The sequence below is a fragment of the Canis lupus genome, chromosome 17 (assembly GCF_048164855.1).
Source record: "Canis lupus baileyi chromosome 17, mCanLup2.hap1, whole genome shotgun sequence".
NCBI classification, from domain to species: Eukaryota; Metazoa; Chordata; class Mammalia; order Carnivora; family Canidae; genus Canis; species Canis lupus.
This window is the reverse complement of record NC_132854.1, coordinates 32,763,821-32,791,766: the sequence shown is the minus strand read 5'-3', so window position 1 is coordinate 32,791,766 and position 27,946 is coordinate 32,763,821. Positions and strand designations below refer to the sequence as shown.

General features: G+C 38.2%; 2 long non-coding RNA genes across 3 annotated transcripts in view; one reads left to right on the top strand and one right to left on the bottom strand.

Moving 5' to 3' along the window:
- LOC140608375 (uncharacterized) overlaps positions 1–22,737 on the bottom strand; it is a 26,167-nt gene extending 3,430 nt beyond the window's left edge. For both annotated transcript variants that reach the window (XR_012010389.1, XR_012010388.1), the window contains exons 1-2: positions 22,612–22,737; positions 415–501 (exon numbers count right to left, since the gene is read on the bottom strand). This is a non-coding gene — a long non-coding RNA (uncharacterized lncRNA). The remainder of the gene's footprint in view (positions 1–414; positions 502–22,611) is intronic.
- LOC140608376 (uncharacterized) overlaps positions 15,791–27,946 on the top strand; it is a 25,098-nt gene continuing 12,942 nt past the window's right edge. The window contains exon 1 of the long non-coding RNA XR_012010390.1: positions 15,791–15,906. This is a non-coding gene — a long non-coding RNA (uncharacterized lncRNA). The remainder of the gene's footprint in view (positions 15,907–27,946) is intronic.

The following is a 27,946-nucleotide window of genomic DNA, read 5'->3' as shown; positions in this document are numbered from 1 at the left end:
ATCTATTCATTCATTCATTCATTCATTCATTCATTCATTTTTAAACATAATATTTATCGAGCAGCCACTATGTGCTAAACCTGGGCTTAGCCACTGGGAATATAGATATAAAAGACCCCATTTCTGTCCTCAAGAAGTTTATTTTCTTGAGAATAGAAGAAAGTAACTGTTAGAATAGAAGAAAGTAACTGTTTATATTCCAGGGTCATATTTGCTATGGTGGGGTCTAAACAGTGCACTGTGTCAATCCCACACATAGACTGGCTGGGTCTTAAAAGCGGATACCTAAAATGAGATGTGACGGATGAGTGGGAGTAAATCAGGCAAAGAAGGTGAAGGAGAGGCAGAGGGCATCACAGAGGGAGAGAGCAGTGTGCACAAAGGCACAGCACCATTAAAATGCAGGACACTCACCATTAACTGCAAGTAGTTCAGCCTGATGCAAGCTCGGGACACAAAGACAAGTGAAAGTCTAAAGAGGTAAGCTCAAGCTCCAAGAACCTAAAATATCAAGTCCACAGTTAATACATTGTACTCAAGAGAGAATACTCTGAAAAGGATAGGTAAGCAAGGATAAATTTGAAGGGTACATAAATAACTAGGATTTTCTGAGTATTCTAATCGAGGAGCTATTCTAATTTGGTTGAATTGTAGCATGGCCACTGTCCATGTCTTCAGCTGGAGAACAGTTAAATATCAGCAACTTTCTAAAACAAGACATGCAGAAGAAAATAGAGATAGGCAATTAACAAAAGAAAATAGACATAGTGGGTTTCATAAATGCTGCTTTAAGTGTGAGAATAATTTTTTTCTTAATGAATGGACAATATTGCTGATTAGGCTAGCTAATAGCAATGAACTTTGCTAAAAGTTTATGTAATTTTTATGAGATAAGCTCTTCTAGGTTGAATGATGTTATCATGGCCTACCCACTTCATGAAATAAGTACTACAGAAGAGGGGCCAGGGAATGTAGTGACAAGAAACTGCTTTTTTCAAAACATTCATAGTCTCTTGTACCTGCATAGTTGAAATATGTCATTTCTCACAGCTTGAATACACATAACTTCTGGCTCAAAATGAGTGAGGCCTTAATTTACCCAAAGTAAATGATAATTGGGAGATCTGCCCTGTAAACATACTGTAATTAAAAGGAGTCATTCTTCTGAAAATGTCCCTGCGGAATAAGGTTCCTAGCCTAAGCCCAGACTTGCTCACTTATAATTCAGTTGTGTCTTTTGGTCTGTTAGGTGATCTTCCAGAAGGAGACTATTTGTGTGGGGCAATGGCTAGCTTTTGAGAAAGAATGAATACAAAAGAGGCAGGTAAGTCCTATTGAGTATCACACTTAACAGTCTGCAGAGGCTATGAAAAAGAAGGATACTTCTGACTCAGATGGTCTTTTGGTCCAGACCCCACAGATTTCTGACAGAAATGGGGTTGGGATGAGGATGGGTCACTGAAAGTAAAAATTGAAAGAACTGTTTGCATAAACACCATCTTGATGCCTTGGGAACACAAGGTGGCTCTGATTTGTCATTTAAGAGCCAAGTAAGCTGATATTTGGAGTTTTTACTATGTGCCATGTATGTGTCCCACATATATTTTAAGTCACCGAATCCTTTCAACAACCTTACGAGATAAGTATTTTTTATTTATAACATTTTAAGTAAATTGCAGCATAGGTTAAGAAACTTGCCCCAGGTCACACAGCAAGTAAGAAGAAAAGCTGGGACTTGTACCCAGTCACTTAACCTCCAAAGCCTATGTTGTCGTTCGTTGTGCAACTTAAGGGAGATGGGAAGTTGTTGTTGTTTGTGATTCAAGCTGCAAGGGTCCCAGGTCATGATCATCCTTTGCATTTGTGCACCTCATATGGCTTTTGCACAATGAGAAACTTTGTGCTGTAGGATATGAGATGCATGACTTCAACAGCCATCAACTTGGGCCAGTGGAGGCAACACTGGTAAGGGAATTTGGAGGAGCCAAAGGATTTATCACAAACAATTACAATGGGCGGCACTGGAGAAGGAAAGAAGGAAGACCAAGTAAATCATGTAGCAGTTGAGAGTGGTATTCATGAATCCACATGAGAACCCCTTACCCTTTACCCCTGAGATGTGGAGATAGCAAAGGGAGTGTGTCTTCCCACAGAGAAGGGACAAGACTCAGGAGATAATGTTCATGAAAAAATGGTATGATTCAACTTTGGGTGTGGCCTGAGAAACACAGAATATGTTTCTAATTATTAACTGTAATTAATAGTAGTGTCCAAAAATTCCCAAGTGATCTCATGTAGCTCACTTCAACTACAAAACAATAAAAAGAAGTGCCGTAAAGTTGTGAGATATATGATCCAACATAGTCTTCCAGTAGAATTAGCAAAGGCTTGGATTTTAAGAAATTTAATTCAATCATTGTCCAACTTGGTCAGAAGCTCTCACAAATCTCAACCTCCTGATATCCCAGCTTAATAAATGGGGATTTTTGATATGTGAGAATATAGAAGTTATTCTCTAGCTTCTAAAGATTAATGTCAAGGGCCTCAGGAATAACAGATAAATAACATCCCAACTAATGACTCAGACCTATATATGAAATTTGATTTTTAACCATGGATATCAAATATCTTTCTTTCAGCATTACTTTGTAATGTTAGTGTGACTAAGAAGGCCATATGCCAAACTAACATACCCATCATAAGTGGGGATTTAGATGTTATATACAAATGAGACAGAAAATTCCATTTCAACTAAATGGAATGTAATAGTGCATGATGCTGTAGAACTGGCCTAACAAACCAAATCAAGCTTGGAAAATCATCCCAGAAATAACAGAATTTTAAAATAAAGTTCTAAATTTTTCAAAATAAAAATAATTCAAAAAAAATTCATCCTAGGTGGTGTTTTTCATAAGACACAATATTGTAGACAACAAAAAGATGACACATGGTATCTGTGAAATCATAAATGTACAGAGCCATTTTCCTAGAAGAAAAATAGTAACTGGAACAAGCTTAAAGGATTCTCTTTTTTCAGCACTCTCAGCTAGCTCCCCTATAAAATCCTACTTAACCTGTTTCTGGGTGTCAGAGACTTTATATCTCTTATGCATTGGATTAAGGAAACATTCTAACACCACTCTCTTACTCGCATTTTTCTACAGACGTAAGAACTTCCTGGTTTGGTAACTAACTTTTTCTTTGTAAAGATTACACTATTGTAATTGTAACCAAACCTCTTTTTTAATTCCCCATCCTGAAACTTATTTCTATCCTGCATTGTAACTTGCTATGCAGAGATGTAAAATATAACTCCATGAGTCAACAGTAGCATCATAAATATTCTATTATGGGACACTAATGAAAGGCATCACCAAGGTACCCATTGCGCTAGCTTAGCAGAGGGTGCATAAAAGAGTAATAAGTCAGTGACTGTTACCAGCTGATTCGTAGTACTTAACACTTAAAATATGGTCTGTATCAGACATATAGTTGCAGATCTCCTAATCTACCAGCAAACTGATACACATATAAAATAACCAGTATGTTGACATCAGACTATGCCCACTTGCCTTTATGTTCCCTGACCTCTCTATGTGCAGACAATGGCTGAAACTAGAAATCTACTACATCTCTTGGCTGAGTGATGTCCCCCCCACATGGTCCCTGGAAGGCATAAGTGACGGGTTCCTGGTGGAGATGGCTGCAAAGTATTCAGAATAATGGTGGCTATGGCCATTCCCCTCCAAAACATCCATCTATTATTCTAACAACAAATTCTTTGCTTAGGAAATCAGTTCAATGATCACTTAGACAACACTGAGTTCTGTCAATCAATAGATACATAGTTAGAGCTTTGTCAATTTCCTCTGGATCCCTTATTGAATATTTATTTATTCCATATTCAGACCCCATCTCATACAAATTACAGCCAAAACAGTCTTTCAGGCCCTGGCATTTCACAGAAAGAGAGTCTCTTTGGGAACCTAAAGAATAAAACTCAGTGGGGATTTTAGCCTCTGGCTGCTTTATAAAATAAATACTTCAACAAAACCATTTACATAATGAAACTGTATCATCCATAAGAGATTTAGGAAATTATATCAAATGAAGCTAAACTATAATTTAAGGATATGTTTTAGGGGGTAGCTAAGTGAATATTCTTAACCCACATAGTGTTATATTTTGATTTTTATTTTTGGAAAAGGATCTCTTCACTCAATTTTAGAATGGAGAACACTCATTAGAAAACAACAGCTGTTTGCTCTTGCATGTATACCCATTTTCATAATTTATCTGAAGCCGCTTTTAAAATTCGCGGTGCTTTTTTCCTTCTTTAACCTTGTCATTCACATATTTGGTTAATAAGTCAGTAGATGATTGGAGCCTCAGGGACACCCATTATTACAAAACAAAGGAGACATCCGAGAATTAGTCTGAACTTCTCCGCTTAAAACGGAGCTGCTCTTACTTACTTGAAGCATGGATTTATGTTGTCACACACTTAACTATGCCCTGACAGAAAAAGGCAGCTCTGCACTTGTAAAGCCAACTATGCATTTGCTGGCACTTGTGCTAGATTCCAGAACCTTTGGATATTATTCAGTTTGCTCCTTTTTGGAGACTGCCAAAGGAATGTTTTGACATAATTCAAGAAAGGCAGTCAGAAATTTGCATTTGGAGTTTTCCGCAAATCATAATGTAATGTCCTTTGGGCTCCCTGGATCCTATTCTTAGTTTCTTAACATGGTCCCTTGATAAACAGGAAATTTCTTGTGAGGTTGGAAAACTCAGATTAAAATCAAAGAATAATGGAGTTTTAAATCTTAATGAAAAACATAATGAATACTCTGATGTCCAATAAACATTTTAATTAATTGCTTTTATTCTTATTTTCTAAGAAGCTCTTGCATTTCCAGATTCCTAAGTGGTTTTGGGCCATGCTCCCCCAACATCATAGCTGTCACCATTGAACATTTATTGAGTACAAGGCACCATAATTACTTGAGTTCTGAAACTAATCAAGGACCATTTTATGGAAATGAATAACCATACCTAATTAGCAAGTAATCTCCTCTCCCTGCTCCCAAACTGAACCACCTGCTTTGGACTGCTAAAAGGTCTCAGAGTCTTTAATCCTTGTTTTCTGGGTAAAGGGATGACTGGGGTAGTTGATTGTTAAAAAACAGCTGATGTTGTACTATCAACTGCATTTGATAACTATAGCCAGCAATTTCAGTGGGCCATGCCTGGGAAGAATTGGGGACTAGTGTCAAATACGATGAAAAGAGGAAGCAAATACAACTTTCCCCAATCTTTTCAATAGCTTTAGGATTTCAATTCACTTGGAGGTACTTCTTTGATTATTCTGATATCCCAATAAACTGTAGGTTAGCTCTAAGTCTGGACTTATTATCACGATTGTACAGTAAGGATAGGCTAGGTTATGCTGTCCTTAAAAGTAAACCGAAAGCTCTGTGACTTGGCACAACAAAGGCTTATTTCTTGCCCAGGGCAACTCTAATGCAGGTCAGATGACTTCCCAAGGAAGCTGTACTCCATGCAGTGTCTTAGTGATCCAAGGCTGTTTTGTTTTGCAAACTCACCATACCAACATACAATTTCTAGATCACTTCAATAGGGGAAGAAATGTGAAGAGGATCCCATCATTCTTAAATGCTTTGGCCCAGACTTGACAATAGTCTTACAATCCATTGGTAAAAAATACTCAGATGCTCTAACTGCAAAGGGTCTGTGAAATGTGGGGGAGCACATAGATATTTGATAAACAATAAACATCTCTGTCACAATGATCTAAAGCATAGGCTACAGGTATGTAATAATGCTAAGAGGTAGATAGGACTATTCATCTAATGTTAGAGAGATAATAAAAACTGAAGCACAGAAAGTAAGTAATCTTTCCAAAGTCACAAAGTGGTTGAGTCAGGGATTGAATCCAGGTAATTTGGCTCTAATAACCCATAATTCGAGCTATGACAGTGTGTTATTCTCACAGGGTCATTATTCTCTGTGGCTTTGGCAAACCATTAGATTTCTCTTAGTTGTCTCATTTGCAAATTAGGGATAAGGTTATCTATCCATTGGACTTTATTGATCACAAATAAAGACATGTATTGCGCATATGGAATTTTTACCATTTTTGAAGTACATTCGATGCCAAGAATGTTATATTTTTTATCTATTATAATCCCTATAATAGCCCAGTAATGATGAGGATGATAATGACGATGATGACTAGGATGATATCTGACATTTACTGGAAACTTAATACCATGCTCTGTACTAAGCATTTAGCATAAACTATTCTTTTGAATCTTCATTAAAATACCATGCTCAATTTTATACTCCCTTTACAAGCAAAGAAAAGGATGTTCAGAAGATAATAAATAATTTTACCAAGGCCAATTAAGTGATAGAGCTGGAACTCAAAAACCTGCCCTCATTTCTACTACACTGCTCTATGCTCCACTAAATAAGTTATTTAAGATATATTTTAAAAATAAAAGCATTATGTCACCTCAAGTTATTACTTATTAAATTTTTTTATATATGACAAAAGTTCTGTTTTTACTTTACACTCTAGCATTCTTCCATCATATGTATTGCCTCAAATTCTGGTCTTTTTTGATAAGTAAATGACAGGAATAGAAATTTCTTAGATTGTGACTGGTTATTTGGCTTAGTCTATAGTTCCCATAGCATGCCACACAGTTGCAGGAGTTTAATAATGTTATCAGAGTTAAATTTAACTTTTGAATAGAAACATGAAGTTTTGGTAATCATATTATATCATTACACACAGTTCCAGGTGTAAGCCTTAGCTTCTCTCTTTCTGCATTTTTAAGACAGGACAGTTGTTTTGCTCATCATTATCTCATTCCTTTAAAAAATCCAATTAGTATGCATATCTCTGGTACTATTTATTGGGAACCTGGATCCTTGGCCTAATAGTGCTTTCTATTAACACACACTCTTTATATTCTTAAAGGATATCTTTTGTATTGCCTATTTTCTATTTCCCTTTATCTAGAAAAATAATAGTTTTTATTGTTAGTACAAGACAATCCCAGTTGTCACAAAGTTATGGCTGGTTTTATTTTATTTTTTTTAATTTTTTTTATTTATTTTTTTTATTTATTTATGATAGTCACAGAGAGAGAGAGAGAGAGAGAGGCAGAGACACAGGCAGAGGGAGAAGCAGGCTCCATGCACCGGGAGCCTGACGTGGGATTCGATCCCGGGTCTCCAGGATCGCGCCCTGGGCCAAAGGCAGGCGCCAAACTGCTGCGCCACCCAGGGATCCCTATGGCTGGTTTTATAATTCAGATTAGCAGAAGCAGAAAGAGTAACAGAAGTATATTTTAAGAACTATGTCTATGGGACACCTGAGTGGCTCAACAGTTGGGCATCTGCCTTCAGCTCAGGGCATGATCCCAGAGACCCATGATCAAGTCCCACATAGGGCTCCCTGCATGGGGTCTGCTTCTCCCTCTGCCTGTGTCTCTGTGTGTGTGTGTGTCTCTCATGAATAAATAAATAAAATCTTAAAAAAAAAAAGAACGATGTCTGTGGTTAACAATGATGTTTATGAAAATTGGCTTTTTGGTTTGTTTTATTATGACATTAAGCAGACTATGAGCCAGAATTCTTTCTTTATTGTGAGTCCTCTGACCTTAACTTCTGAGATGAAACTGTTTTTTTATTAAAATAAATTACATAACCTGGACTCATTAGACCCGTTCAAAGTCAGGACTGAGTCTCATCCTTGTTTCAATTCATGCCACATCACAGGAACATGTGAGCCTGAAAGATGTCTAATAAATATGTGTTCAAGCCTCCAAGTTCCTGGAATAAAAGAGTTCTGGGCAAATCCATACAATAATGAAAACATTCTGTCTCTCCCTCCCTTGCTCCTACCCTCCCTTCATCCTCTTCCTCCCCCATTGCTCCCTTCATCTACCCTTCTCCCCCCTCCATTCCCTTTCTCTTCTCCACCCTCTCCCTCCCTCCCTCCCTTCTTCCCTCCCTCCCTCTCTTCCCAGCTTTGGAATTCCCTCACTTTAGTTTTTTCTACCACTATCATGCCACACACCCTTGTCCAAGTATAAACTCAAACTTTTTAACTATTTGGCTCAACTTCCTTGAATTTCACAGCTCTGTTTCAAGTTTTTTCCACTCTGCTCTTGATCTACACAATGAAATAATAATGATAATAATTTAAAAAATATTCTTTTTTTTTCCCATTGACAGGAATCCTGTATCTGCTTCCACTTTCCTAGAGTAAGTAGCTTTCTCTTCCCTTTCCTATAGCCTCAGATTTGCCTCGTCTTTGGGAATGGCAATTACTGCTTTATGAATGAACGCACATCTTAATCTTCTTACCTAAATGTGGCAGGTCTTCTTCGGATCTTTTCTCCATTGTTCTCACAAAAATTATAAACTGTATAGAAAATTGAAACTCTTGGGGCAAAAGTCCAAAGAAAGTTATTAGAGTCAAGTAAATGAGAAAGATAAGATGTAAATAGGCAAGATTCTGAAATGACCTTAAACATACACTGGTAAAAAATACTGCAACATTTGTTTAATTCCATCCACACTACAAATCAGTCTAGGTCAACCACTTACCTAGCTTTTAATTTTGTCTTCTCTCAGTTTATGTCTAGACTCTTTGGGATTCTTATCCTTATCTTCTTAATAGTATTACAGTTTGTTTATCTAGGGTTTTTCCTTCTCTTCTTTTTCTTTTTAATAAATTTATTTTTTATTGGTGTTCAATTTACCAACATACAGATTAACACCCAGTGCTCATCCCGTCAACTGCCCCCCTCAGTGCCCATCACCCATTCACCCCCACCCCCGCCCTCCTCCCCTCCCACCACCCCTAGTTCGATTCCCAGAGTCAGGAGTCTTTATGTTCTGTCTCCCTTTCTGATATTTCCTACCCATTTCTTCTCCCTTCTATTCCCTTTCACTATTATTTATATTCCCCAAATGAATGAGAACATATAATGTTTGTCCTTCTCTGATTGACTCATTTCACTCAGCATAATACCCTCCAGTTCCATCCACATTGAAGCAAATGGTGGGTATTTGTCACTTCTAACAGTTGAGTAATATTCCATGGTATACATAAACCACATCTTCTTTATCCATTCATCTTTCGATGGACACCGAAGCTCCTTCCACAGTTTGGCTATTGTGGACACTGCTGCTATAAACATTGGGATGCAGGTGTCCCGGCGTTTCATTGCATCTGTATCTTTGGGGTAAATCCCCAATAGTGCAATTACTGGGTCATAGGGCAGGACTATTTTTAACTCTTTGAGGAACCTCCACACAGTTTTCCAGAGTGGCTGCACCAGTTCACATTCCCACCAACAGTGCAGGAGGGTTCCCTTTTCACCGCATCCTGTCCAACATTTGTGGTTTCCTGCCGTGTTAATTTTCCCCATTCTCACTGGTGTGAGGTGGTTTTGATTTGTATTTCCCTGATGGCAAGTGATGCAGAGCATTTTCACATGTGCATGTTGGCCATGTCTATGTCTTCCTCTGTGAGATTTCTGTTCATGTCTTTTGCCCATTTCATGATTGGATTGTTTGTTTCTTTGGTGTTGAGCTTAATAAGTTCTTTATAGATCTTGGAAACTAGCCCTTTATCTGATATGTCATTTGCAAATATCTTCTCCCATTCTGTAGGTTGTCTTTGAGTTTTGTTGACTGTATCCTTTGCTGTGCAAAAGCTTCTTATCTTGATGAAGTCCCAATAGTTCATTTTTGCTTTTGTTTCTCTTGCCTTCATGGATGTATCTTGCAAGAAGTTACTGTGGCCGAGTTCAAAAAGGGTGTTGCCTGTGTTCTCCTCTAGGATTTTGATGGAATCTTGTCTCACATTTAGATCTTTCATCCATTTTGAGTTTATCTTTGTGTATGGTGAAAGAGAGTGGTCTAGTTTCATTCTTCTGCATGTGGATGTCCAATTTTCCCAGCACCATTCATTGAAGAGACTGTCTTTCTTCCAATGGATAGTCTTTCCTCCTTTATCGAATATTAGTTGCCCATAAAGTCCAGGGTGCACTTCTGGATTCTCTATTCTGTTCCATTGATCTATGTGTCTGTTTTTGTGCCAGTACCACACTGTCTTGATGACCACAGCTTTGTAGTACAACCTGAAATCTGGCATTGTGATGCCCCAGATATGGTTTTCTTTTTTAAAATTCCCCTGGCTATTCGGGTTCTTTTCTGATTCCACACAAATCTTAAAATAATTTGTTCTAACTCTCTGAAGAAAGTCCATGGTATTTTGATAGGGATTGCATTAAACGTGTATATTGCCCTGGGTAACATTGACATTTTCACAGTATTAATTCTGCCAATCCATGAGCATGGAATATTTTTCCATCTCTTTGTGTCTTCCTCAATTTCTTTCAGAAGTGTTCTATAGTTTTGAGGGTATAGATCCTTCACATCTTTGGTTAGGTTTATTCCTAGGTATCTTATGCTTTGGGGTGCAATTGTAAATGGGATTGACTCCTTAATTTCTCTTTCTTCAGTCTCATTGTTAGTGTATAGAAATACCACTGACTTCTGGGCATTGATTTTGTATCCTGCCACGCTACCGAATTGCTGTATGAGTTCTAGCAATCTTGGGGTGGAGGCTTTTGGATTTTCTATGTAGAGTATCATGTCATCGGCGAAGAGGGAGAGTTTGACTTCTTCTTTGCCAATTTGAATGCCTTTAATGTCTTTTTGTTGTCTGATTGCTGAGGCTAGGACTTCCAGTACTATGTTGAATAGCAGTGGTGAGAGTGGACATCCCTGTCTTGTTCCTGATCTTAGGGGAAAGGCTCCCAGTGCTTCCCCATTGAGAATGATATTTGCTGTGGGCTTTTCGTAGATGGCTTTTAAGATGTTGAGGAATGTTCCCTCTATCCCTACACTCTGAAGAGTTTTGATCAGAAATGGATGCTGTATTTTGTCAAATGCTTCCTCTGCATCTAATGAGAGGATCATATGGTTCTTGATTTTTCTCTTGCTGATATGATGAATCACATTGATTGTTTTACGGGTGTTGAACCAGCCTTGTGTCCCGGGGATAAATCCTACTTGGTCATGTTGAATAATTTTCTTAATGTACTGTTGGATCCTATTGGCCAGTATCTTGTTGAGAATTTTTGCATCCATGTTCATCAGGGATATTGGTCTGTAATTCTCCTTTTTGGTGGGGTCTTTGTCTGGTTTTGGAATTAAGGTGATGCTGGCCTCATAGAACGAATTTGGAAGTACTCCATCTCTTTCTATCTTTCCAAACAGCGTTAGGAGAATAGGTATGGTTTCTTCTTTAAACGTTTGATAGAATGCCCTGGGAAGCCATCTGGCCGTGGACTCTTGTGTCTTGGGAGGTTTTTGATGACTGCTTCAATTTCCTCCCTGGTTATTGGCCTATTCAGGTTTTCTATTTTGTCCTGTTCCAGTTTTGGTAGTTTGTGGCTTTCCAGAAATACGTCCATTTCTTCTAGATTGCCTAATTTATTGGCGTATAGCTGTTCATAATATGATTTTAAAATCGTTTGTATTTCCTTGGTGTTGGTAGTGATCTCTCCTGTCTCATTCATGATTTTATTAATTTGAGTCTTCTCTCTCTTCTTTTTAATAAGGCTGGCTAATGATTTATCTATCTTATTAATTCTTTCAAAGATCCAACTCCTGGTTCTGTTGATCTGTTCCACAGTTCTTCTGGTCTCGATTTCGTTGAGTTCTGTTCGAATTTTAATTAATTCTCTTCTTCTGCTGGGTGTAGGGTCCATTTGCTGTTTTTTTCCCTAGCTCCTTTATGTGTAAGGTTAGCTTTTGTATTTGAGTTCTTTCCAGTTTTTGAATGGATGCTTGTATTGCAATGTATTTTCCCCTTAGGACTGCTTTTGCTGCATCCCAAAGATTTTGAACCATTTTATCTTCATTCTCATTAGTTTCCATGAATCTTTTTAATTCTTCCTTAATTTCCTGGTTGACCCTTTCATCTTGTAGCAGGATGTTTCTTAACCTCCACGTGTTTGAGGTCCTTCCAAGCTTCTTGTTGTGATTTAGTTCTAATTTCAAGGCATTATGGTCTGAGAATATGCAGGGGATGATCCCAATCTTTTGGTATCGGTTCAGACCCGATTTGTGACCCAGTATGTGGTCTATTCTGGAGAAAGTTCCATGTGCACTTGAGAAGAATGTGTATTCAGTTGAGTTTGGATGTAAAGTTCTGTAGATATCTGTGAAATCCATCTGGTCCAGTGTATCACTTAAAGCTCTTGTTTCTTTGGAGATGTTGTGTTTAGAAGACCTATCGAGGGTAGAAAGTGCTAGATTGAAGTCACCAAGTAGAAGTGTATTATTATCTAAGTATGTCTTAACTTTGGTTATTAATTGATTGATATATTTGGCAGCTCCCACATTCGGGGCATATATATTGAGGATTGTTAAGTCCTCTTGTTGAATAGATCCTTTAAGTATGATATAGTGTCCCTCTTCATCTCTCACTACAGTCTTTGGGGTAAATTTTAGTTGATCTGATATAAGGATGGCTACCCCTGCTTTCTTTTGAGGACCATTTGAATGGTAAATGGTTCTCCAACCTTTTATTTTCGGGTGTTAGGTGTCCTTCTTTCTAAAATGAGTCTCTTGTAGACAGCAAATAGATGGGTCCTGCTTTTTTATCCAGTCTCAAATCCTGTGCCTTTTGATGGGGTCATTAAGCCCATTCACGTTCAGAGTTACTATTGAAAGATAGGAGTTTAGTGTCATCATGATATCTATTCAGTCCTTGTTTTTGTGGATTGTTCCACTGGACTTCTTCTTAAAGGGGAATTTTAAGAGTCCCCCTTAAAATTTCTTGCAGAGCTGGTTTGGAGGTCACATATTCTTTCAGTTCCTGCCTGTCTTGGAAGCTCTTTATCTCTCCTTCCATTCTGAAGGGGAGCCTTGCTGGATAAAGTATTCTTGGTTGTATGTTCTTCTCATTTAGGACCCTGAATATAGCCTGCCAGCCCTTTCTGGCCTGCCAGGTCTCTGTGGAGAGGTCTGCTGTTACCCTAATACTCCTCCCCATAAAAGTCAGGGATTTCTTGTCTCTTGCGGCTTTAAGGATCTTCTCTTTATCTTTGGAATTTGCAAGCTTCACTATTAAATGTCGAGGTGTTGAACGGTTTTTATTGATTTTAGGGGGGGATCTCTCTATTTCCTGGATCTGAATGCCTGTTTCCCTTCCCAGATTAGGAACGTTTTCAGCTAGGATTTGTTCAAATACATATTCTGGAACTCTGTCCCTTTCAGTGCCCTCAGGAACCCCAATTAAACGTAGGTTTTTCTTCCTCAGGCTGTCGTTTATTTCCCTTAATCTATCTTCATGGTCTTTTAATTGTTTGTCTCTTTTTTCCTCAGTTTCCCTCTTTGCCATCAACTGTCTTCTAAGTCCCTCACTCGTTCTTCCACCTTGTTAACAACCCTCGTTGTTAGGACTTCTAGTTTGGATTGCATCTCATTCAATTGAGTTTTAATTTCTACATGATTGGATCTGAATTCTGCAGTCATGAAGTCTCTTGAGTCCTTTATGCTTTTTTCCAGAGCCACCAGTAGCTGTATAATAGTGCTTCTGAATTGGCTTTCTGACACTCAATTGTAATCCAGATTTTGTAACTCTGTGGGAGAGAGGACTGTTTCTGATCCTTTCTTTTGAGGTGAGGTTTTCCTTCTAGTCATTTTGCCCATTGCAGTGTGGCCAAGAACAAGTTGTATTGGGAAAGGGAGAAAAAGAGAGGAGAGAAAGAAGGAAAGAATAGAGAAAAAGAAAAAAGAAAAAAGGAAGAAAAAAGAAAAAAAAGGGAAGAAAAAGAGAAAGAAAAAGAAAGGAAAAAAAAGGCTGGGGGAAGCAAACAGAAATCAAAAAGCAAAACAAAACAAAAAATAACACGGGGGAGTATCTTCTGGTTCTGTATTCTTTAAGTCCCTTGACTTCCCCTGGAACTTGTCCGTCTAGCTGGTCTTCTGGGGGAGGGGCCTGTTGTGCTGATTCTCAGGTGTGAGCACTTGGGGGAGCTGCTCTGCCCCCTGCCTGGTGCAGGGCTCAGTGGGGGTTGTTTACCCCGTGAGGCCTCAGGAGGAACAACCGCAGTGGCGGGGCCAGCTCTGGAGCCCTGGAATCAGCCCCCACAGTAACTCCGGAGCTCTCCGTCTGCAGGGCCTGGAGGTTCCGGGGCGGGGCCGCTGCTCTGCTCAGCTGGGGCAGGAGCGTCCTCGCTGTCCTGGGCCCTCCCGGCCTCTGCCTGTCCCGGGGGAGGCCGGATCCTGCGCTGTGTCCCGGCGCCCTGTGCTCCGGGGCCTGCACTTTGGTTTGCGTTCCCGCCCCGCAGCCCCCTCCGCGGAGCCGCCCCCGAGCCCCCCGAGCTGCTCCCGCCCCGCAGCCCCCTCCGCGGAGCCGCCCCCGAGCCCTCCGAGCTGCTCCCGCCCCGCAGCCCCCTCCGCGGAGCCGCCCGCGAGCCCCCCCCGAGCTGCTCCGGGTCCCCCGTGCGCGCTGCAGCCCTTAGGGAGCTCGGCCGCGGGGTGTGGGGCTCTCCTGGGCGCGCAGTTGCTGTTACTGTCCCCGGGAGCCCGAGGGCATCCCCGCCCTCCTGGGTCCTGCTCCAGCTCCCCGCGAGCCCCTTTCCCCCGGGAAGGTCGGTGCAGCTCCTGCTCCTCCCGGACGGGGCTCTCCTGTCCTGGGGACACTCGCCCCGGCCTCAGCCCGGCTCCTCGCGGGCCCCTCCCCCTTGGAGGCCTTTGTTTCTTTATTTCTTTTTCCCCGTCTTCCTACCTTGATAGATGCGCGAACTCTTCTCACTGTAGCGTTCCAGCTGGTCTCTCTTTAAATCTCAGGCCGAATTGGTAGATTTTCAGGATAATTTGAAGGTTATCTAGGTAATTTGGTGGGGACAGGCGACCTGGGGACCCTACTCTTCAGTCATCTTGCCCCTCCCCTTCTCTTCTACACATAATTTTACTTTTCCTTGCCAGTCATATTCCATGCCTAGAATTGTGTTCATAGGCAAGGAATAACTCCTTTTTATAATTATTCCTGAAATTGCTCCCAGAGATGCTGAACATGCCTTTTTTTTTAATCATTCATTGATCCATTCGTTCAACAAATATAGGATTACTACCACCTGCCAGGTTCTACTGTAGACATTGAACAGAATAATTCCTGCCTTACCAGGACTTAATAAAAGAGAACAGACAATAAATACACAAACAAAAATACAGTATGAAAAATATAGAGAGTGAAATGAATTATGGTGGCAAATCATGTAGGAAAGTGGACTAAAAATACCAGGATGAATAAATATGTATTTTTATAGGGTCATCAGGGAAGGTTAATTAGGAGACCAATAGACAACTATCAAATGAGTCCCACACAACTTTTCTCTAATTCTTATCGAAATTAGAAGAACTGAAGGGGAGAGAGGTGAAAACCACTTCATTTTATTTTGTATGTATATGGAAATATGATATTATTTGATTTCCAGTTTTCTCCCAGAATTTCCTAATCTTATCAATGTTTTGAAAAGAGTCCATAGCATATGTCTCTCTATTCACTCACTCATCTATCTACCCACCCACCCATTGCTCACCTATCCTAGCCAGCCATTAACAATTTTGATGAGAAGATTCACAGCCAAAACTGAGCTCAGAACTCAAGGTAACAGAAGAAACTTGCCTGGCCATTATTAGGTCATTAATTCATTAGTTAGTCAATCATTTCAAATTTTATTTAGCCTTTCCATTTACCAGGCACTTCTAGAATCTGGAGATGTGAAATTTACAGGTTCCTGGCCTTCAATGAGCTTACATTCTAAGCTTTCAAACCAGGTAACAGAGCTCCCTACAGTAAGATCTCACTATTAGCCTGTGTAGTTGCTCTAAGCTGGTGGATGCTTGGAATACATATCCATGTGATTGCTGGTTTTTGACTTTAATAACATGTTTTACTTAACTCACTATGTTCAAAATATTATCATTTTGACATATAATATAAAAATTATTGACATATGCACATTCTTACATGTATATTTTATACATGTAAATAACATGTATATTTTATACCTGCAGTACATCTTAATTTGGATTAGCCCTATTCAAGCTTTCAGTTGCCGATATAGCTGCAACATATGGGACAGCACAGCTGTAGAAAGCGTATGATTGGTTTTTAAGGGACAAATCCCACTCATAACACCTGTCCTAGCCTAACTTTTGTCTCAGCTATTATTCACCCATTGTTTAGGAATGCTCTTTTCCTCCCTGGTGGTCAGCTTTACCAATCATCCTCCCCTTTGCTTATGACTCCTAACCTTTACACTTAATGTCTTCCCTTTTATAACCCGGAAGCTGTAACAATGAGATCTTTTACCTATGTTTATTCAAACTGCCTTGCATGTAGATTTTACTGGCCTGATCTGGCCTCCAGAACTTTGCTATTCCATTTGCCCTATCATGTAGGAATCCCTACACCTTACATACAAGGAATTGTCATGGGGACCAGGTCACAAAGAGGGAAGCAAGTGTAGGAATAGTTATACGGTCTCTATATTTCTATTATTTCTTATCCAATGCTTTCTAACTGATATACTGAGGCTAATTTATTTTCCCTTAGCCTACAACAAAGCAGAAACAAAGACTCAAAGAAGGCATTTGCATAAGTTTAGGGTGGAAAAACTCACATACATATTTGTAAAACAGTAATTTTCATTCCCAAAGATAAGGCAAATCTAGGGCAGGAGGAAGGGAGGGTAAAGTTACTCACCTTAGAGAGAAGGGAACAGATAAACATGATTCTTAACTAGAGAAAAGGAAACTTTTTTTTTTTTTTTTTTACATAGATCAAGGAATTGAATAGAAAGGATCCAGGATTCAACTATTTATGTATGTGGAGCCATCCCAGACTATGTCATTTCTTGTGATCCACTACTGCCAAACAGTCTTAGATATCTGGGAGCTCCTAAGGGTGAATAACTTGGACAATTTGAATGGAAATGAAGAGAGCAAGAGAAGATCATGGTATGAAAGAATGAAGAGAGCACCCCATGAGCAAAGTAGAATCAAGGAGAGCCAGTGAAATAATAAATGCTTCATCACTGTTACACAACCAATAGATAGAGATCCAGACAAGCAAACTTTGAGTAAAGGTCAGGGAAGTTCACCAGTAAATTTTAGGGATGTAAGATACATAAAAAGACTCTACTGTTAAAGGAATTTTAACAAAATTCCTAGCAAAGAGACAAGAAAGATAGAAATCTGGGGCTGGTGGGTGAATCTCAGTATATCAGTTAATGTATTTTGCCACAAAAGACAGTTCCCTAACACTGACTTAAAACATGTTGGTGTTTATTTTGTGCTTGCAGTAAGTCTGGAAATAGTGCCAAAGAGGGCTTGGAGATGAAGGCCCGGTATCTCCCCACCTCTGCCAGCCTCCTCTTATTAGATTTTGTACTTGGTTTTTTTTTGCCTTACAGTTTCAAATTGGTTGGTTAAACTCCAGAAATTCTATGCACACAAACTCATATGTGGTCTAACAGTGAAAGAATGGAGAACAGCCCAATGGCTTGTTCCCATGAGTCTCTGTTTTTTAACCATGGAGGAAAAATATTTCTAAGGCGCTCCCAAGAGATATGCCTCACATCTTATTGGCCAGAATAAAGTCACATACCCACCCCTAGCTAGAAGGAAAATTGGAAAAGCTTAGGTGTCAAGGGACAGGGGGATTTGGAATTATTGTTGGGCAACCACTCAGCCACTTGAAGTGAAGCACATGGTCAGGATAAGGGCCAAGTACAAACCTGACAATCTCAAATCCATTACATTGATCATGGATTGATTGATTGATTTTATTTATGTATGTATGTATGGAGACCAGTTCTAGGTTGAGATCAAACCTAAAAGGAGTGTGGTGATTAGATGCCCTTGCTGGGGGAAAAATGTGAAGACCGGTGACATCATTACAGTTTACAGGACCAATTTTGAGAACATTTTGATGCCAAGTGAAAAATTTTCTTTTACTTTATTATGCAGATAAGGATGGTCTATCTTAAGTTTTTGAGCAAAGACATGGCAATAAGAAATTTTAAACCAGCGGCAATGTGCAGCCTGGGTGTTTGTGTGAAGGTTAATCAATGCTATTTCCCCTGGGGACTCTGTGACATGCAGTATTTTCTTGCACACCCAAAATAATAGAGCAAAATCAACATGATATAGACTGTAGAGTCTACACAATAACCTTAGAGGAAAGTTAAGAGTGTCAGGGAAGAGTGTGAGAAACAGGAGTAATCTGAAGGTTTCAGACTAGATAACTTTTAGTTCGCTAAATTTAAAGGTTGACCAGTTATAAGAAGCACTTTCCATATAAAAAATTAAATAGTTAAGATTCAAAATGATAATTTTTCAATTCTAAAAATGATATCACAAAGGAGCATAAATATATTAATGGAAAAGTTGAAGCTCTGGAATTTGGTTAAAGAAAATGTCTTAAATTTGTATTATAAAGATAAAAATAGTAAAATTAAGATATCATTTTTAAAAATAAAATTTCATTTTTGAGCTAAGTGGCTCTTCATTCTCAAGAATAACCACAAGAGAAAAGTTATAAAGGCATAGCTGATGTATATTTTTATGGTTTTGCCCTCTCTGTCTTCAGGTAGAAAAAAAATCAAGCTTAATTATTCTATAATCATTAGAGTTTTCTCAGTCCTATTGCTCTTTGACCTTACAGCAGATTCTCCCTGGATAGCTTAATATTCTCTACCATTTAAAATCAAATTTCCCACATTGCTTCTATTTTAAAAGGTCACATAGCCATAGATATAATCACCTGATTTTAAAACCTTCAACTTCAATGTTAGAAATATACTGCTTTTATCTTCTAATGAGATGAGTTCAGATGGTCCCAAGCAATATTTTTAAACTGTCACTTAATCTTTTACAGCTAATAAGCTGTTCTACAAGATCACAGTGACTATTCACAAGGTTGTGTAATTTATCTTAGAAAAAATTTTTTTCAGTATAATTGATATCAACAAAATGAAGGAGTCCTTAATATTATGATAAATTAATATTACTCTTTACAACATTGATTTATAATGGGATACAAGCCAAAGCTTAAAAAGATGTATACCAATTTGCCCTTAAGCAAAGCAAACAAATATTTCTGAAGAGTCAATGCCCACTTTAACTGTTTATGCCTCTTGATCAAAGACTATCACCTGATATTTGGTTGTAAGGAGCTGAGTATAATGTGATATTAGAAAAATCACTTTTCTGCTGATTTTTCTAAAATGTGAAGATATGTAACTCATCAGAAATAAAAACCTAATAAGATCTATCACAACACTGTACTGTGTTAAGTTTAATCAGTTAAATTTTGTTCTGGCTTTTTAAACAACAGATTAAAAACAGTAGATGCTAAATATTAAACATACATATATTTGTACTAAAGAGTGAGCAACATCTTTCAGGAAAGTTATTTAAATTTATTAAGTATTATCCCAACTGCTATTAGGGCCAGAGACTGTGGGATTAAAATTGATATGAGAAACATGGTTTAAATATTTATAAAATGCTAGCTGGGTTAGGAGAACCCTGAATTATGGCTAAAGTATAGTCTATAAAGTAGTATATGAGCTTGGGACGTTATGATTTCCATGCAGATTGATTCCTCTGATCACTTCAAAAGATTTCTAACAAACTAAAACAACAACAACAACAACAAGCTTTTTTCCCACCCAATCTATTGTGTTGAAGAACATTTTGGTTGACTTTCCAGTTGTGAAGGTTAATGTCTATGTATCAGACCAAACAAAAACCTATCTTTGGCTTCAAGAGTGAAAAATGGTTGACTTGACTCAGCTGTGTGTGTGTGTGGCGGGGGGGGGGGGGGGTGGGGGGGGTGGGGGCGGGGGGGGGTTCTGACCTGTATTTATTCATCCCTTCTTGGATTCACATATGCAGAATTAATGGTAGAGCCACAGCAGTCACATAATCTCTGTCCCCAATACAGAGGCTGAGTTATTTGCCTTAAGTTTGCCCAGGAAAACCTTTGGTCAAAGAATATCAACACAGCAGAATGTTCCAATCTAGTTGTCTCATCACTGCACTGAGGAATACAATTCTAAGCCCTGGGTGCCATTTAACTTAGCTTTCTTTGTCTTGCCCAAGTCTATAAGGCAAAGCATTTACTTCTGCTCCATCACCCCACTGTTTTTCTTCCCAAAGTGCAATTATTACTGACAGTAATAATAATAATGTCTTTATAGTTCTGTGGTTGAACCAGCATTTTGATGGATAAGTTTCAGAGAAACCTCAATTTTGCTTAGACCTCATGAAAAGGACTTTAACTAACGAGGGTTTAACTTTTCTCCAGTCTAGAGCAGCAATACCAGAAGATTGTTGGGAAATTATTTTGTAAGATTTTCTGTTTTGCAGTGTGTTTATGCCACTATAACTCCCCATTTCACAGAGAATGAAATTTAGGAGTTACAAATTTAGACAGTATATACCCCAGTTAACACTGTACAATCATTGGGTATGAGGCCTTCTCAAGTCCAGCCTCTCTTTTCACACACAAGAAAACAGAGGCCCTGAGAATTAAAGCCATTTGACAGAGAATACAAACTAGTAGTAAACAGAGGGGCCCAAACTAGGGCCTTCGAACCTCCAGTACAATAAATTTCACACAATTGTTCCTGGTCTCTTCCTGTACCACTATAACATAAATTAACTTTTTTGGACTTGATATAAAAGAGATAACTTTGACTACTGTTATGCAATTATTAAGTCAACTCTTTCAGTTGCAGTTAATCAGGATCTGAGGAGACCTTATAATTTTGACAATGCAGGCAGGACATCACCTGCTTAGGGATAGAGAGTGTCACCATTGAAGGCAGGGATACAGAAAGTACAACAGACCAAGATTCCAGTTTGTCTTTTCCTCTTTCTCATTTTCCTTAGGGAAGAAAGGGGACATTAGAAAGAAAACAGTATAGCCCATATTCTAGATCACTGTTGGAGGAAAAAAAAAAAAAAAAATCAAAGTTCATATGGGTGGAATCTGAGAAAGAAACCACATTGAGGAATCTAGAACTTCTGATTCATTGAACAGTTTTCTAGTAGAATGAATAACTGAAATAGAGTGTATACTAACTTTCTGTTCATATTTGCTTGACAAACCGAGACACAGACAATTCACACACCTGTTTTCTATTTGGTCTCAGAGTGTAAATGGTACATAACTTTCTATATATTTTAAAGTAAGTGACAAAAACAAAACAAACACCCTCATGCTTCTTAGCTTAAAAAGAGGGAATTTTGCTTACATCACTACCATGGAAAGGGCCAGAACTTGGCCCCAAAGATAACTGAATGCAGAAATTCAACTATTGCCTGGATATTTCTCTTTCTCTTCACTGCTTATTTCCACTGTCTTTAAATATTAGTGTCATTGTCTGCTGCAACATAGGCTATAGTCTTTTTCTACCCAGGAATTCTGGGGTTGTATCTTTATAGTCTTGCCAGCAACTCTAGGGTTATAAGGATATATATGCCAGCAACTCTGGGGTTATATCTTTATAGCCTTGCCAAAGGGAGAAAAGAAAACTTTACCAGTTTAACTGAGGTAGACAAATCCTCAGAATAGTTTCTGCTTGTCCTAGCTCGGGTCATGTGCCTGCTTTGAATCAGTCACTCCAAACTAAAGGTGTGAATACTCTGCTGATCTTAACTTTGGCCATGTGTTCACCCCTGCCACCAGGGGTAGAGTTTTTACCAGAATAAGCTAAAGTAGCACAGACATGACCACTTTAAGATCCCCAAGCATATTAACTTTCCTAGTTTGCACATAATAATAGCTAACAGCCAACACCTACCATATTATTGCCAACAGTTATACATTTATTAACTATTTTAATCCTCACTGCCCTATGAGGTAGGGTTTATCATTACTTGTACATTAGAAGAAACTGAAGCTTATTGGGGTTAAACAATTTGTCCAGGCGACCCAGATAAGTGGCAAACCCATAGCAGGTTGGCTCGGGGCATATACTGTTAACTCACATAGCATATTTTTACATCCTAGAGGCCCCCTGGCAAACTTGTTCCCCTATAGACAGAGATCCTTCATTATCTCTGGTATTTAGAGGTATTTTCTTATTTAAAGCCAACCTTCATTTTAACTATTCCATCTCCTTTTTCTTCTTCAGGGTCTTACCTACCAACCATTCCCTCCTTTACAAGGTATCTTCAAGCCCTGCCATTCTACTAGATCATCTCCATTTTACCAATCCCCATAATCTCTCCACTTTTATAATTCAATCTTTGTAAAACAATATTTTTTAAATCAATGCCTCCATTTTGTTATCTTTTTCCCCTTTCCCTACAAATCACCACACCTATCATCTGCCCTAGCCTGACTCACTCTTTTACATTCTATACTAGTAGCACGATTTCATCACTAATGAGTTCCTAAAGGTTAAATCCAGTGGGTTAGCCTGGATGTTACCTCTGTTCCACCAAACATTCTTATTCCCTTACTTTGTAAAGTTCAATGCTCTTCCCATATCTAAGAATATTCCTTTTCATTTTTTTTTTTTTAATCCATTCCTCTTTGGGCTTTCCTTAAGTGATAACTTCTCTAGGGTTCTGTTCTTTGTTCTTTTGTTTTCTTGCTCTATGAGAGCTCCTTAGGAATTCTCACACAGAACTCTGATCCTAACCCCCATCTTCATGCTGTCTACTCTCAGTTCATAGGTCTAATTCTAGAGTTCTTCTCCCTGAATTTTGATTTCTTCAAATATCTTCATTTGGACCTTATAAGTCCTAAGGATCCAGTGAATAGCTTCAAGTAGGATAATAGTAATGATCAGATGTTGATTTTATAAGGAAGAAAACACATAGAAACAAGATGAGGCCTGAGTTAGGACTCTTGGTCAGATCACTTAAGAAGATATGAAATAGTGATGAGATCATGAAAAATTGAATTAGAACACTTTGGATGGAGAAAAAGGATGTGTGAAATATCTTAGATACAAATAGACTAAGTTTGGTAAATGATGAATATGCATACAAGAAGAGAGTGCTCAGGAGTGACTTCTGGATTTGACTTTAATAATTGGATGAAACAAGAGTGGAATATGAACACAAGAACAAGCTAAAAGGGAAAATAATAAATGGAGCTGTAAGACTGAGTCCTTTCTTCTTCTCTGCCCAAATATAATTATAAATAATTATATTTACTTTAGCATAAATAGGTTCCAGATTCATCCTTATGTCTGCTGGATAGAGACCACATAACTCCCTTACTAAGCTGGAATGGAAACATTCTAAGGAAAGCAAATGCAAAAAAAATTATCTGCTATTTCAGGAGGAATTCTCTATGTTAAAGTAAACTATCTGGTCCCAGAGCAAATGAATTTCTAGCTACCTGTTCAACTGTATCTCTCTGATGCAAAGACTTCTTTTCTCTGTTTGCCCAGTTTTCCAACCCCTGTTATCAACTTTAATCATTAACCTTTGTTCCTCCTTGCTCCCGTTTACTATCTGTTTGTACTTTCAAAAAGCAACTCTTGGTATTGTTAATCTATTTAATCACTTTGGTGCTTTATTTTGAGGGGCTATGGTCTTTATTTATTTTCATCTATTCTCTTTAGTAATCTTCCACATACTGATACTGGATTGGCTCCCAGTCCCAAACTGGGACTTTACACTTGGCTTTTCAAATATAGGGAAGTTTGGGTCAGGAATTCCTTGCTTTAGTTTGGTAATCCCTTTATAAGTCACATATGTGCACTTAAACATTGTTATCACAATACTAATACCCTAAAAAAACAAGCATTGTGCTACATATGACTAAGACAGACATTATTGAAATAGTGAACAAAATCCCTATGGCTTTATAATGTGTACAACAAGTCATTCTTTGGCTTTTAATTGTGTCACAGGTATGGAAGAAACAGATTTGGGGACAGAATAAATCTTAAACTCTACATAAAGGCAGAGTCCACTGGAATTCCATCAAGGTTCTGAACCACCTTGTGTAATTTCCCTGTGCTGTGGCCCATTACTTTATATGAAGGAACTATTCCTCTATTCACAGATGCACATGTCTGAGAGGAGGGCACAGTAGGTAAGGAATACGCATTGACCTTTGTGAATTTACTCATGAGTTTGCTCATTTATCCTCAGGGTTTGGCTAAAGGCAATGCTTATAGCACATTGTGAAATGGGGGTGGAGACAGAGGAATCTTATACCAGAGCAAGTAGGGAAGAAGAATACAATACTATCAACAATACTAAACAAACTTGTAGACTTATAAGGATAGGTATTAGATTTCATACATATCTGTAAATTTGATTGATAAACCCCTACCATACCATCTACTAAGCCTGAATTTCATCCTCTGGTTTTTCTTCAACATTTTAATTTGATATAATCTTGATAGAAATATTTGGGAGCTGGAAGATGATAAAATTGATCTTCACAGGGTCCCAAAGATTCCAATGGAAAGGAAACATGATTTAATGTTTTTCTAAAAAAGAAAGAAAATGAACTACTAAATTATTTCTATAAAACTTTGGGTACAATTCTCAGGAAACAGAAAATTACTTTCCTGAATAAAATGGTTTTAAAATTCCTTGTTTTAACAGTATTTTATGAATGAGTTCTATTTCTTTAATATTTATTTAGAATTAAGAACAAATGATTACTACTTTCTCAATCATGAAAGCAATTCAAATCTACAGTACATGAATATGAGACTAAACATACTACTTCTAGAACTTCCATGTTGTTACTTTTAGCACCCTGAAGAAGCACTTTGCCTCACTCAAAATCACAGCTTATTTACTAAAAATCTCCTTTGAAACCACACCCATAAAAAGTATTAGGAGGAGTCCTGCAGCTCCTGAGCATGCCCCCAAGACTGTTTTAACGATTTATAATGCCCTCAGTGGCTGAGGCCTATATGTGAAATCTTAATTCCTGCTCTGAGCCATACAGATTTTATCCAAGAACTAACAGTGTTAGTGTAAACATACCCTAAAGGGTCAGACTTGCTAATGCACATTTAATTCTTTCCATGGATGACCATCTCCTTTGAGAATGCTATCCAATCATAAAAGTAACAAAGATTTTCAGCAAGGATCTGACATTGAATATAGAGTAAGTGAAGAATGAAATAGCTGAGTTTTGATCACAGTCCTTAACGAAATCCCTATACCACTGGGATTTTTGGTTAACTAAAGCTCATCACTTCTAATCTGGAGAAAAGCAGGAGGCCCTGAGGCCCAAAAAGGAGAAAGTTATGTGGCCAATATGGCAAATATGCCTCTAAAAGAAGAAATGTCCTTACCTTAAGAGATGAACTATTGAGAAGTTAGTGCTCACCAAAATTCTGATGTCTTAGAAAGAAACCATTATTTTTGTTTATATTCCCTGAAGGTGCCCTCTCTTTACTACTAGGCTTAATGTAAAAGAAAATATAAACTCCTTTAGCAGCATAATTGAACAGTTCTACACTGTATGCTTTTTATTGCAGGGAAATGCAACTCTCAGGAGTTTTGTAATATGGCCTCTAACAGCATTCACTCATTTATTAGGACAGTAATAAATAATTATTCAGAATAAAAATCTCACTAGGGTATCAAAGCTTATTGGAAAGTATGCCAAGCAAGCAATGCAGATTTGTTGTTTACAGTAAATAAAGTAGAAGTTTTGCCTTAAGATTGAGCTTTAAGTTAACCTCATCATCATTAACAACTTTTAGGTGTTGGGTGGTTTTTTGTTTCTTTGTTTGTTTGTTTGTTATTATTTTTTAATCTGCAGATACCAGTAAAGGAGAAAAATCATCTCACTTAATGAAGCTAATTCTCTTTTCGAGAGGTATTATTACTATAATCACAAGCTTGGATTTAAATGTATAAAAGCATTCTCTGCCCAAACTTATAGAAGTGAAATCATCTGTGTCCTTCATTAACCCACATGCCCACCCCCGACACTCATTAACATTATGGAAGAGGCTCAATAGAATCTGTGCCAGTTATCTTGACTTTTGTTCCTACTGAGCTTTGAGTTATATACAATTCATGTATCCATGCCTGACCTGATGGCCAGCTGTATAATAGACAGTTTCAAAGTAACTATAAAGAACAAAATATAAACCACTTCACTGGAAAATAAACTTATTTTCTTAAGGCATACTACTGCTATGTCAGGAATTTGTTTTGGTTGAGGTTATAGGCAAGTTCAACAAACACTTTTGTACTGTAACACTCTATGCATTTACTACTCAGCTCCTTAACACTTACCTCTCCTAAGTGAGGTAATGACTTTAATTGCTTATAGTTAATTACTTTAAACAATTAACACAATTGCTTAATTGTAACTGAAAATGTATATGAATGTATTCAGAATCCTGCCTGACTAGAAATAAAATTACCCTCTGTGATGGTTAATTTTGTGTGTCCATTTCGCTGTACCACTAGATGCCCAGATAGCCAGTTAAACAGCATTCCCCTCACACTTGTGAGGGTGTCTCTGGAAGAGATCACCATTTGAGTCAGTACACTGAGCAAAGCAGATGGCCCCTTGCTAACATAGATGGGCATCACTCAATCTCTGGAAGGCTTGAATAGAACAAAAAGGCAAAGGACAGATGGATTTGATTCTCTCTGCCTGATCATTTGAGCTGGGACATAGGTCTCCGACCCTTGTTGCTCCAGGTTCTCAGGCCTTTAGACTCAAACTAGAGCCTATACCAGCAGTTCCCAGGTCTTCAAACTACACGTGGGCAAACTTCTTGGGTCTCCTGTTCGCAGAAGGCAGATAGTGGGACTTCTCAGCCTCCGTAATCATGTGAGTCAATACCTTAGAATATATATGCGCACACACACACATATATAGTATGAATCACATATGAATCATATATATGTATATATTATATATATATATAATATATATATATATATATATTACTCTTACCGTTTCTCTAGAGAACCCGAATACACCCATTTAACCCTCTATTTGGAAATCTGTTTCTCTCCAAATCTGTAGAGGTTATCGGTGGGACCAATGAATTGAGTACCACTGAAACACAATATCCCATCCACAGTCACCTTTCCTCTACCAAGTGCCCTTCTGGAACCAAAGGATAAATTCATTATCAAATATACTGTTCTTCTGCACACCACTTGTTGGGTCATTGTGTTTTCAGGCCTCACAGAAAAGTAACCTAAAGAAAAGTGCATGGCTTCAGGAATTTTATGTTACTTATTCATTTATTCAATAGTTCATAGTCAGTAGATATTCTTCTGTTTTCAATTAGAGTATGCTAATGTCTTCTGCACCTTACTAGATGATTACTTTTATTTTTTTTAAAGATTTATTTATTTATTTATTTATGAGAGAGAGAGAGAGAGAGAGAGAGAGGCAGAGACACAGGAGGAGGGAGAAGCAGGCTCCATGCTGGGAGCCCGATTTGGACTCGATCCCAGTACCCCAGGATCGCGCCCTGGGCCAAAGGCAGGGGTTAAACCACTGAGCCATCCAGGGATCCCCCATATGATTACTTTTATGCAAGAAAAGACTAACCTTGAGTCCCAAAAAAACTAGCCAATCCTCCAAAAACCAAGGCAATCTAATTCTATGAGATGCAAGGCAAATTTCAAATTTTGTTCATTTTAAGAGAACTTAAACAGACTGGTGTGTTTATTCCCTAGAGTTCCCTTTGTTTCTGTGAAAGGTGATGCATATTTAATATACAATTAAATATCATGATAAAAAATACATAACCATTTAATTCTGAACTTTCTTACTGCTGAGTGAATTCTAAGTTTATTTTCAATAGCTATGAATATAGCTAAACTGAATATA